The sequence below is a fragment of the Phacochoerus africanus genome, chromosome 2, assembly GCF_016906955.1.
Source record: "Phacochoerus africanus isolate WHEZ1 chromosome 2, ROS_Pafr_v1, whole genome shotgun sequence".
In the NCBI taxonomy this organism is placed as follows: domain Eukaryota; kingdom Metazoa; phylum Chordata; class Mammalia; order Artiodactyla; family Suidae; genus Phacochoerus; species Phacochoerus africanus.
The window spans coordinates 149293287-149305365 of NC_062545.1; positions in this window are offsets into that span (position 1 = coordinate 149293287).

Below are 12079 nucleotides of genomic sequence, written 5' to 3' on the forward strand. Positions count from 1 at the left end.
CTTATAGAGACCCACTCAGACTAGACTAAAGCCCATTGAATGGCCTCATTTTAACTCAGCCACCTTTCCAAGGGCCCCCTCTCCAAATGCAGTCCCTGCTTTTCTGTCTTGTCCCAGCGCCCACTGTCCATCAGGAGGCGCACAGCCAGGACTCGGCCTGGCCCTCAACTAACCAGGTCAGGCCTTACAGCTCACTTATCTCTTTGTATCTGAACAACTCAAGTCAGATACTGTTGAAAAATGGTCTAAAAATCTGATCACCTGTGTTATATGCAATCAAAACTATTTTGCATGCAAAGAATTGAATGTTGAGCATGTAATGAACAAGTCATAAATAGAATAGATGAGGGTTGTTTAGATGATTTACATACTGTATAGATAGTATTTTGTTATACTATATAGAGAGTATACTATATAGATACCATAGATGGGATATTATAATGTATAGATAAGGTATGTCACATAATGTACGCAGTAGAATGAGACTAAAGTAATAGCACAGCATTGTCACAATCGGCTGAATACGAAGCACATTTATGTGTTTCGCATTGATATTTATTGGACCACATTCATTTGAAAGGATACAGTGAGTGTGATAACCAGAGCCTCACTGCCTCACTTCACTGAGAAGAACTTCTGGACTATCTACTGATTTATTCACAGCCAAACGCAGGTCCTTGATGTGTGCAAGTCACCCCTACTACTCTGAAGCACCTGTAGCAGTGGACCTGCCCAGGGAGGCTGCTGGATGTTCACCCCCCTACCCTCTGACCCTTCCCTTCTCCTTCCCTGAGGCTGGGGGCTCCCCTGGGCCTCCTTACATGGCTCTGGACCCTTGAGGGGGTGAGGTTGGTCTTCTGCATCGTCCCAGCAGGAATGGAGGTCAGGCCGGCTGTCTCAGCCTCAGCCATCCCTCAACAGCACTCGGACCCCTATAAGTAACCTCTTAGCTCAAGCCCTGTCCATCAGAAGTGTTACTTTTTTTTGGCTTTTTGTCTTTTTTGGGCCGCACCCGCAACACATGGAGGTTCCCAGGCTAGGGGTCTGATCCTAGCTGTGGCTCCCTGGCCTATGCCACAGCCACAGCAACAGAATCAGAGCTGTGTCTGTGATCAATACTACAGTTCACGACAACGCCAGATCCCTGACCCACTGAGTGAGGTCAGGGGATCAAACCCATGTCCTCATGGATTCTAGTCAAGTTCATTAACCACTGAACCACGATGGGAACTCAGAGTGTTATTTTTTATTACATGGTCCACCCTTGGTCTTCAACAACGGAAGTGGGTGTGTCCCTTCGTCTCCCCTCCACTGCCCTCCTGTTCCCCTCCCCTCCCCCATGCCCCCCCCACCCGGTTGTGAGCAGAAGGGGTTTAAGAAGGATGAGATTATTTATATCTTACTCCCAGATTCTTGACTCTCAAAATCCACTATGAAAAGTGTGGTCTGCAGAAGGGAGGTTCAGCTGCTTTATCTTCTTAAAGAGATAATTTTAATACGTCAAATCATCTTCTCGAAGTGTGTTGTCAACAAAATTTTTGTGCCCTTGTGGTACAAATAAAACATAAAACACGGGCATATCTATAGGCCTTTTTTATATTAAAAACGAGAGTATTTCAACAATTCACAGAATAATCTCCGGTACATATGTAATCTTTCTCGGACCTGACCAAAGTAGATAATTGCAAACAGAACTTCAAGAAAATTGGCCCTGACTTTTTCATAATCATTTCACATATAGATGGAATTATTCTAAAAAGTAAATACTATCTACTTTGTTGGTGTTCACATAGTCGCATTTTGAGAAATATTTAGATATGAAACTAGATTCAATGGTATTTTGGAGGAATTCACCAGTTTTCCCCCTCATGTTCTCAGTTCACACGTTCCAACATCAGCGTGAACATGAATCCATTCTGCGCCTCCGCGGCTGGGTGGTAGGAACAGCGTGGCACAGTCCTGGTTGTCGCTCACTTTCTCCAAACCACGACCCCTTTTATCCCTACGGTCAATGCGGCAGGTATAGATTATGGATCCTTTGACTCTGCTAATGGACTTTCAGATTGCGGGAGCCAGACTTGATGGCCCAAAGGCTGTGCTGGCTTCGACAGTCCTTTTACTTTTATGTGACTCGGGTCGAGGGGTAATCACACCTTTCTTGACGAGACTTGGCTGCTCCTTCCGCCTTCTCGCTTTGCTCGTCACAACACATGGTGCCACCTGTGCCAACACGCATCACAGAGCAGCAAACGCTGCTTTCTTTCTGCTTCTCCCTCCCTTGGGTTAACGCAGGACCTCTTCTTCAAGATGCTCTTCAGCAGATACTTTGGAGCGGGGTCTAGCCCGCTGACTCCACTTTCTCACCCGAGGTTAGGACATTCTCAGAAAACTCCCATTACCTCATTGTGGTTGGAGAAAGACAGGGATTAACTACACTTGGGTATCAACTTCCTTTTACTTCAGCATCAAGTGACAATCTTTTGTTCACAAATCAAAAAGTCACATTGTTTCTAACTTTTCTTTGCTATTTAACATCTTATCATGCATATTTTATGTATATTTAGTCCCTCTTTTTTTTTTTGTTCTCGCTGCACCCCAGCATGTAGAGGTTCCCAGCCCAGGGATTGAACTCACCTGGCAGCAATAACCAGAGCCACAGCAGTGACAATGCCAGATTCTTAACCCACTGAGCCACCAACGAATTCCAGTCCTCTTAAAAATCTTAATGCCTGTACAATTAACCAAACTGTGGATGTACCATTAATATTTCATTTATTTTTTTTTTCAATTTAGGATTATAGATGATACCAAGATGGAAATCCATGTAGAAAAATTTTATATTTTTGCAAGTGGGATTGTTGGATTAAAAATTATGAATATTTTTAAGGTTTTAATACACATCTATTGCCAAGTCCCCCTCTAAAAATCTTGATCTATATCTATAACAATTTCGCCAGTGGTGGATGTCTCTGAATGTCTTTGGTGAGACTATGTATTTCCTTTAAAACACCTTCATTGGAAACATAAATCCTTAAAAAAAATCATTCTCTTAGACAAATTTGGATCTTTTTTGTAATAGCAGAGATCAGACGTTGAAAAACATATGACCTTTTTTGTAAAATGCCTGTGTGAAGCTTGTGCCTGCCTTGGTGGGGGCAGTGGGAAGAGCAGGTTACATATTTCTAGTAACTATGTGTGTTGTGTGTTCTCCGCAGGAGAATTAATTTTGAAATCAGACTCACCGGAGCACACCAGCCCCTTGCTGGCACGACAATTGGACAGTTCCACGACCTCCCAAGCTCCAACGTTCTTTTCTCTAAGACAGTATTTCAGACGGTTAACATCCTTAATGCCCAGCAATATCAGTGTCTGTTGTCTCCTCCGCCTGCCTGGACCATGGCTACACCTGCAGGCTCCCCTCCCCTCCCCTGGTCTGCCTACCACTCCCATGGCCTGTCTCAACACCTGCCCCAGAACCATGATGTGGCATCACTGTAGCTACAGTTCACGTCCCCACAAAGCTGCCGTGAGCTCTCTGAAGGCACAGTCCACAGGGGTCCCCCAAAGCCAGCACCACAGCAAACACACAGCAAGTAACTATAGGCACTTTGTGATACGTAGAACGTGATGGGCCCTGAGACTTGCCTGGCACCTTGGAGACATGTTAGCTCTAAGATCCACAGCACGTGCCAAGGCACCCAGGGCACCTAGGGATGTGCTTCATGTTGAAGAGGACACAATATACATGGCAAATGTCACCCATCATGCAAACTCTAAGCCAGAGGTACTTGGAGTTTCCATGTTGGATGGCCCTGGTTTTTCCACTGGATGCCCTACTTTGGGGAAGCTGGGTTTTGGTGGCTGTTAGGTTGGAGAACAAGTGTCATGTAAAAACCAAGGCAAATAAAAAGGAGGCAGGATCTAAGCTGGTGCCAAGGTTTGAGACTCTGCATGCATAACAGGTGCGAAAATCCCACCTGTTAGTGTTCTCTGTGGTTGAAGAATGGAATCTAATATTCATTTGTTCTTTTCATTGTGTTTACTTTTTCAAACAGCTACAAAGTTATTAGGATATATATGCTGGTGGAGTCCTTTGAATCTAACCATTTGATACACTGAAAATGCAACTATTTCTTTCCACCTATTTGAGCTTTGAAAAAATTTCTGCCACAGTGGGATCACCTTGAAGGGAGAAAGTTTGGGAACCTCTTGAAATAACTAATTTGATGGTTCTTCCCTGGGTGATTTTTGCCCCTCAGGGGACATCCACAGTTTACTGGTGCCAAATATGAATTCCATTATTCCTTAAAACTCGAGTCATCGATTTGCACACTGTCAGTCCCTGGTGGCTTTTTGACACTTATTGTTTGCATGTGATCTACAGGGGCTTTTGTCAAGGAATAAATGAATAAGCAGGGACATGACAAACGATGGCACTTACAAACACAGAACTAAGACAAGCATCTTACCGCGATGTGCCCACAGCAAACGAGAAGGGTGTACTCTGAGTGCATCAAATCTTAGGGAACCATTTCAAGTATAAAGAATAAAAAAACAGTGGCCATGGCTCTAACCTTCCTGATTTCTGATGAAGGTGTAGATAGCAAGCTGCGATTTTCCATTGGGCTTCACTGAGGTATAATGTCTGTATTTTGTAACAAAGAATGATTTAGCCCAACATGCTTTACATGATCATATTCAGGACCTCAGGCTGATAAGAAAAGCATTCATCATAAATATGAGAAACTAATACTTTAAGTCCTTACTCTGAGGATCTCATTAAGCCACCTGTCCCAGGACTAATTACGTACAGTCAAGGAGGCTCATTCATGTAAATATGTGTTTTGTCGGTAATACAAAACCTGATCCTGTTCTTGAAACTTCAGCTCCATTTATATGTGCAAAATTTATGTGGGATCAAGTGGAAACGACCATGCCAAGCATAATTAAAAAGCTGATGGAAATGGGATAAACATTGTTATTCAGTCAGCTTCCCTGTAGTTGTAATTAAAATATGAAAATTTCCCAAGTGTAACATGTTTCAGATATTTTAAAGATAATCATTTCTTCCAAATCGCACAAAGTTTTCTATGAGGATAATACAGATACTATTTCTTAATATATGAACAAAACAATATTATTACTCACTTTCATTAGGAAAAATCACTTTGAACCATCACTGGCCTACACACATTGATGGTGAATATTTTAATTTTCCCTGGCCAAATCTAAAAATGTGCATGCATACTGTGTAGCTAAGTAGAGGGGAACAGTGTTGAGACGGGTGGAAGGGAAAGTCATTGTAAACTCTGCACTCACCTGTTGAGAGGTCAGTTAGAACTGTGCTGGAAGGAAAAATATACCACACGGAAGTTTGGGAAGATTTGCCTCACTTTTATTTATTTATTTATTTTTATTTTTTTCATTTATAATGATTTTTATTTTTTCCATTATATCACTTTTAAATCCTGTAAGTGGGAAATATTTAAATGCGATGCAGATGATGAATAGGTCATAGTAACTGGGGAATGAGATGGATTCTGGGCCTTTTAAGTACATCAGGGGCCACTGACTTTCTTGTACTGTGATAAAATGCACCTAAATAAAACTAGATAATTTATAGTGTCCGAAGTTAGACAGTGAAAGACAAATATTATACGATGTCACTTATATGTGGAATCTTAAAAAAAAAAGATAAAAATGAACTTATTTGCAGAAGAGAAACAGACTCACAGACTTTGAAAAACATATCATTACCAAAGGGGACACGTTGAGGGGAGGGATGGACCGAGGGTTTGAGATTGGCACGTGTACACTGAGGTATATGGAATGATTGGCCAACGGGACCTGCTGGGCAGCACAGGGAAGTCTACCCAATATTCTGTGATAATCTATGTGGGAAAAGAATCTGAGGGAGAATGGATATATGTATATGTATGACCGAACCTCTTTGTTATACAGCAGAAATGATCACAACCTTGTAAATCAGCTCTACTTCAACAAAACTTCAAGAAAAAATGAAGTGCTCAAATCAGTGGTGCTTAGTACATTGACAGTGCTGTATGACCACTGTTGCTATGTATCTTCAGAACATTTTTGTCACCTCTAAAGGAAGCCCCATCCCCATTAACCAAGGTACTTTTGGTCAGAATTTTTCTTCAGGTATAAGATTTCTTTGCAAAATACTCTAATCTAGCAAATAGCAAACTGTGCTGTGAAATGCTTCTGCTGTGTTCGTTCACTTGGTGAGTCTAGATTTGAGAATCACACGGAATTATTTTAATGTTGCACTGAGAATAAGGTCGCTATCAAAAGACATCAGTGGTCTTTGATTTTTATGGATTTTACATGATTGCGGTTGGATGATCTATAACTGACAAAGCTTAAGTATGTCTGGGAAGCAAACAGCAATACACCAGGCTTAGCATGCAATACTACAGGCTGCTTAGGAACTAAAGAGGGTTTATACCAAAGAAGGGTGGATGTAATTTCTTATAAAAATTATAAGCAAAAGGATTGGATTTAATCTAATATCACCACCAAAGCAGCAGCAATCTTCTGCAGCATTTGGGTGGTACCCAGGGCCAAGAGGATGATCCTGAATTAGCATAGCATACAAATCCGCTTTTCAACATTTATCAGATTACTGGCTAACACTGATGTCTTCAGTCACATGCAATAAGCACTCTCGAGCATCATATTTCTGTGGTGTAAAATATCCCCGAAGCACATTTTAATTATTTTAATAAGATAAAGTACGCTATTTTTTGCATGAATAATATTATCAGTATTACATCAAATCTCTTCATTTATTATCACTAATGCTACTTAAAAGAGATGTTAATAGAGTAATTCATTCTCATCCCGTGACCTTGGTCAGGAGTACATGATGGTTCATATTCATTATGCTGAGCTAAGAGAGGACTTCTGTTATAATATCACTTAATTTATATTCTGAAAAATGCTCTAGGGGCCAGTTGCTCTCACGCATTAGGGTTCTATCTAAATCTCAATATTTGAAGACAAGTGGGAATGGCAGATAACTATTAAACAACTCCTCTGTGTACTCTTGGCTCTTCCAGAGACATAAATGCATATGCGCCAAGTCCCCGTGACCTCATCCAAACATGCAATTTACCTGTGCAGATTCAGGAGGCATTTGCATGCTCTATGTTGGCATTTACTTTCAAGTACTCATTCGATGGTGCAATGTGCATCAACCACGGGACCCACAGTGGAGCCATAGGTGCCTTCCTCATAACTAACTAGGAAGGCAAAGCTGACTTCCTTTGAAAAGCACAAGCACCTATTGTCTTTGGCTATATTGACCCCTGGTGTGAACCAAGCATTTGTGCGTGTAGGTGTATTTGCAAGAATTAGTTGTAGGAGAGACACGGGATTAGATATGAATGCCAAGGGATAAATGGTCCCCTTTCTTTTTATAAAAGGAACCCCAAATAAATCTATAATTTAGCATATCTCAAAAAGTATATGTGTATATATATATATATATATAAATACACACACACAACCCAATTAATAACTTTGAAATGCCAATATATTTTTCTTGAGTTGATTCCATTGGCCATTGTTTTACTGTTGTACAGTTCTTTAAGAGTGCTTTAAAGATCTTGTACAAGTGCCTGGGGACCTTGCAATGGACTGGACAATTTAAGTATATTGTCTTCACAGAGCAGATGGTGTTCCCGGGGTACTGGATAAGTGCAAATCTGAATTTTAGAGCCAAGTGGAACAGGTTAAGTCTCTTTATTTTTCAGAAATGTAAACCAAATCCAAAAGGTTAAGTGACATAGTCACTTAACTAAAAGGCAATTAGTTTGTAAAAATTCACAGTAAAAGCATGCTCAACACATGTACTCCTCAGAAGTTTAGGGTGGGGAGAAGGTGACAAAAAGAGAGCATTAATAGTGGTTCAGAAGAAAGCCCTAGAGTAGGTCAAGGCCTCCTGCTGCCACTTGAATAGCCGAGGGTGGTGCTGGTGGGGGTGGTGGTAAGGGCGGTGTTGGTAGTGTTGGTGGTGGTGATGATGCTGATGATGTGGTCGTGATGGTGGTAATAGAAGGTTGAGGAAGATGAAAGGAAAGGAGGTGCCTCTGAATTCTTGGGTCCCTCCTCTCTGGATTCACCAAACTGCAGGTCCTCCTGAACCCGGCTTACAATATGGTTGGTTGAATCAGAGGATACAGAGTTCAGAGGGCTGAGTGTGGGCCTTGAGCATGTGTGGATTGTGATATCTGCGGTGGGTCCTAGAACCAGTCCCCAGGGACAGAAAGGGAGGAATGTCAGAGTTTTGTGGCTTCTGTCTGTGTCTCTAACGAGCAACCTGCCCTTTGAGGACCTGGCCCAAGCCTCCCCTGCAGGTGGATGGGCTGAGACAGGGGAGGATGCTGGTGAGTCACCACCTTGTCTTGTTTCTCTTCCTCTGAATCCTCTGTGCGTGAGACAGTGAAATCAGAATGTCTGAACCTTCCACGTTGCTGAATATTCTGATATTAAAGTGGGTGAATGTGCAATGGATGGCATCAAAAAGAAAAGGTGATGTATTATAAACAAGGAATCAAAGGACACAATCTGAAAATACAGATCTAAAACTAACTGTGATAACTGGCATTTTTATAACGTTGAGAGACAATATTTTCAAGTCAATATGTAATCAAGTCTTTTCTGCCTTGTTGACAAATAAGTATAGAACTGCAGGCGCAATACTCTAAAGAATACGTAAAACTAAACATACACACGCCCAGTCTCACCTCTATGATCTGGGCCATTTTTAAGAGGTAAGAAATTCAATTCATTCACTTTCTCTTGGTCTTTGGAACCTGGATTCCAATATCAACATTGACATGTGCTAAAGAAAGGTGTATATTTTTGACCATTTGGAATCTTAATTTTCTTATAATCAAAACTGGGGAGAACACCATTCCACTTAAAAGGCAGTGCAAGGGTTCTTGCTAAATATAATAGCGTGTATCCCAGTTGTTTATCACAGCACCTAAAACGGAGCAGCTGATCAATAAATGCTAATTTCTACCCCTCTCCTGAAAGAATCCAAGGAGCAGAAAGAGGAGGACACCTCTTCCATGGTTATTCATCAAAGTGAAAAAAAATATGGGCCTGGAGACTGAGCGTTTTTTTCAACCTGCCTTGGTCTTGAACGTTACTAATTTTTTGCTTCAATTTTAACCAATATAATTAACATTGGTCAGTTTGTTTTACAGATAGTCATGCAACACCAAGAATTATACTTGCTTTGAGAAATGAAATGAATGCAGCAGTCACCTGTATTGAGTTGTTTCATCATTTTATTTTGGACACACTTGCTTTACATTTTGTTCTCCTCTCTGGTTTTTAAAATCCACTGGCGTTTTCTGCTAGGTGATGCTCACTAGAAAAAAAGGCAATTCTGATACCATATACTTAAAAGAGACTGTTCGTCTTCTTCCTTTCACATATTTAGGTGCTCAAACACCAGGTCCACCCAGCCCTGGGGGCTCCATGCTCAGGGGCCCTCCCGCAGGCCCTTGAACCTCAGCAGATTCTCACTCTCAATGTCTGTTACATTGCACTGAACTCAATGGAATGTAAGCAGGAGAGTGTTTTATTAGTACTCTAGAAATAGCGTTAATCTTCACAGAAGCTGGCCAAGAGAACTATCTTGTAATAAACTGTATTTGCTCCCGACATCAAGATTTGAAATACGCACTTGGAAAAGTTAGCGCTGGTAGAGAATGGCTAAGTTACGATTGTCTTGATCTGCCACCCGTGGGTTAAAACCACAGTGGGTCAAATTATAATCAGTAAATGAGAGAAACACATGGTGGCCCACCACCACCATTACCAGGATCAACTCTTGACAATTCGGGAAAAAATATGTTAATGTTCCAAAATAGCACTGCCCAGAACACCAGCACCGACGGAGAAATAGGGACTCTGATTTGTGCTGTCCCCGAGCCCACGGATCCCTAGATGGAGAGAAAATATACCGTGTGCTCCTGGAGAGCAGTGTTTTAGAGGAATGAAGAGTACACTCATGCTTAAAAGGCATTTCATAAGTTTGGATTTTAGTGTTTTTAGATCTCTTGAGTCACCCCTTTGGGGACTATTTGAAAATACATGAAAGTGGAAAATGTGAGCCTAATGGTATTGCGGAGAAAGGAGTAAATTGCTCTTTTGAGGGTGGGAAGGACTGCAGAGATATATTAACCCTTTCAAGACCCTCCGGCAGGTTTCTTCCATTGATGTGAAAAAGCTTAGTGCCTCCAAACTTTTTTTATTACGTCTCCCAACATGATCAATGACTCTGTTATATCCAGGGTCTTGAGAACTAGTCTGTTTTCAGGTCTGCAAAACAGCACATTTTTCTGTGTTTTTTTGGGTTTTTTTTTCCCTAAAGAATATAAATATATACACTTTAAACACAATACTTTTTTAAAATTTTATTTTCTGCTTTTCATCTTTTTACTTTCATAGTTTAGATTTTAATGATGGGCTAATCTTCAAAGCTATTTTAAAATAAAAGTATTGTTTAAGTCGTAAAATTGAATGCTTTCTTGATCTCATAATTTCAGGAAGCTCCAACTCTGTGCCTATTATAAGGAGGGGGTGGGGATTTGTATATTACCCCTAGGAAATATTGCTTTGTACTGTTATCTGGCCAGGCCAGTAACCAATTTTCTGACCTGAAGATCTGTTAGCTGACACGTATTTAAGCTAAATATTGGATCCATCACTGCCTTTCTATGCTTCATCTTCCTTCTGGTTTATTCTCACTCTACCTTAGGGTATTTTATTCCAGCATCACAAGGAATTGTGGACAGTCAGTGTTTAATTCTACACAGGTGGCTGTGGACACAGGCAGCTCTGAGGAGGCCCTTGATACCACCCTTTTCTGTCTGTCTCGTAGCAGAGTTACAGTCTCAACCCCTGCTAGGTTTCGAGTACCAGAAGTCAGAGACTTTCCTTGATTGATCTATTTTCACATGTTCTGTTATTACCACTGGACATACTACCATTTACAAAATAAAAGTGCCTTAAAGGTGACAAATGCACATCACTGTTGAATCTAAAAAATGAACTAACTCCTTCTTACAAATATTTACTGAGTCATTTTCCCTATGCTTGGGATATGGGTGGGAATGAAAGAGGTAAAATCCTGGTCCTCAAGCATATTACATCTTAGTGGGAGGAAGAGAGACCACAGGGCATGGAAGGAAGTAAATCAGATCACATACGAGATGGTGAGGACACTGAGAGAAACAAGCAGAAAGGCTGGAACACAACTGGATTTCAAAGGGATCCCGCTTTGCTTCTTGTTCAATAGCACAGATTTATTTCTTTGTAACATCATTTTGACCAAATTCTCCTCTGATAGGTGCAGAACATTGGTCAGGGTCATTTTTAGGTGACATTGTCCAAATCACACTGAAAATCCACATTCGTCTTCAATAGACTTGTTTGTACGGAATAACCTTGGTAGGCTTTCTGATTTGACACTATTTTACAACATCACCAAAGATTCTGACATTATAAAAGCTGGCGCATATTTCCGTTCTTACACAGCACCTCTGTGATAGTTACTGAAAAGTAACTCACAGTCCTTCTTCATACCTGCCACCATTTACATAGGAAGAGCACCCCCTTCTGATCACCGGATCACCTCTATAACCACATCTGTGGCTTGCCATTCTGCTCTTGTGCTTTATGCTCATTCAGAACAAAGCTCAAGCTGTTATCAGCCATCAGAATTTATGCCACAAGACATTCCTTTCTCAGGCTAGACTGGCCTTTATGTTTAAAATAGTCTTCCAAAATGACAGAAAAACACTAAAAAATTGCCTCAATTATCTCCATGTTCAGCTAATAATAATCTAATAATATAATAATATTTCCCTAACCTCTCTCCTACAATTCAAGACATCTTGTCATCCTCCAGATAACAGAGGAACAGGTGAAACTGTCCTCATGCCAACCATCCTATGTCCCTGTAGGAGGGTTTACTACAGTTTGACGATGCCAGGACAGAAAGGAACCTTTAGTCCATTTATACCTTATGAGACAA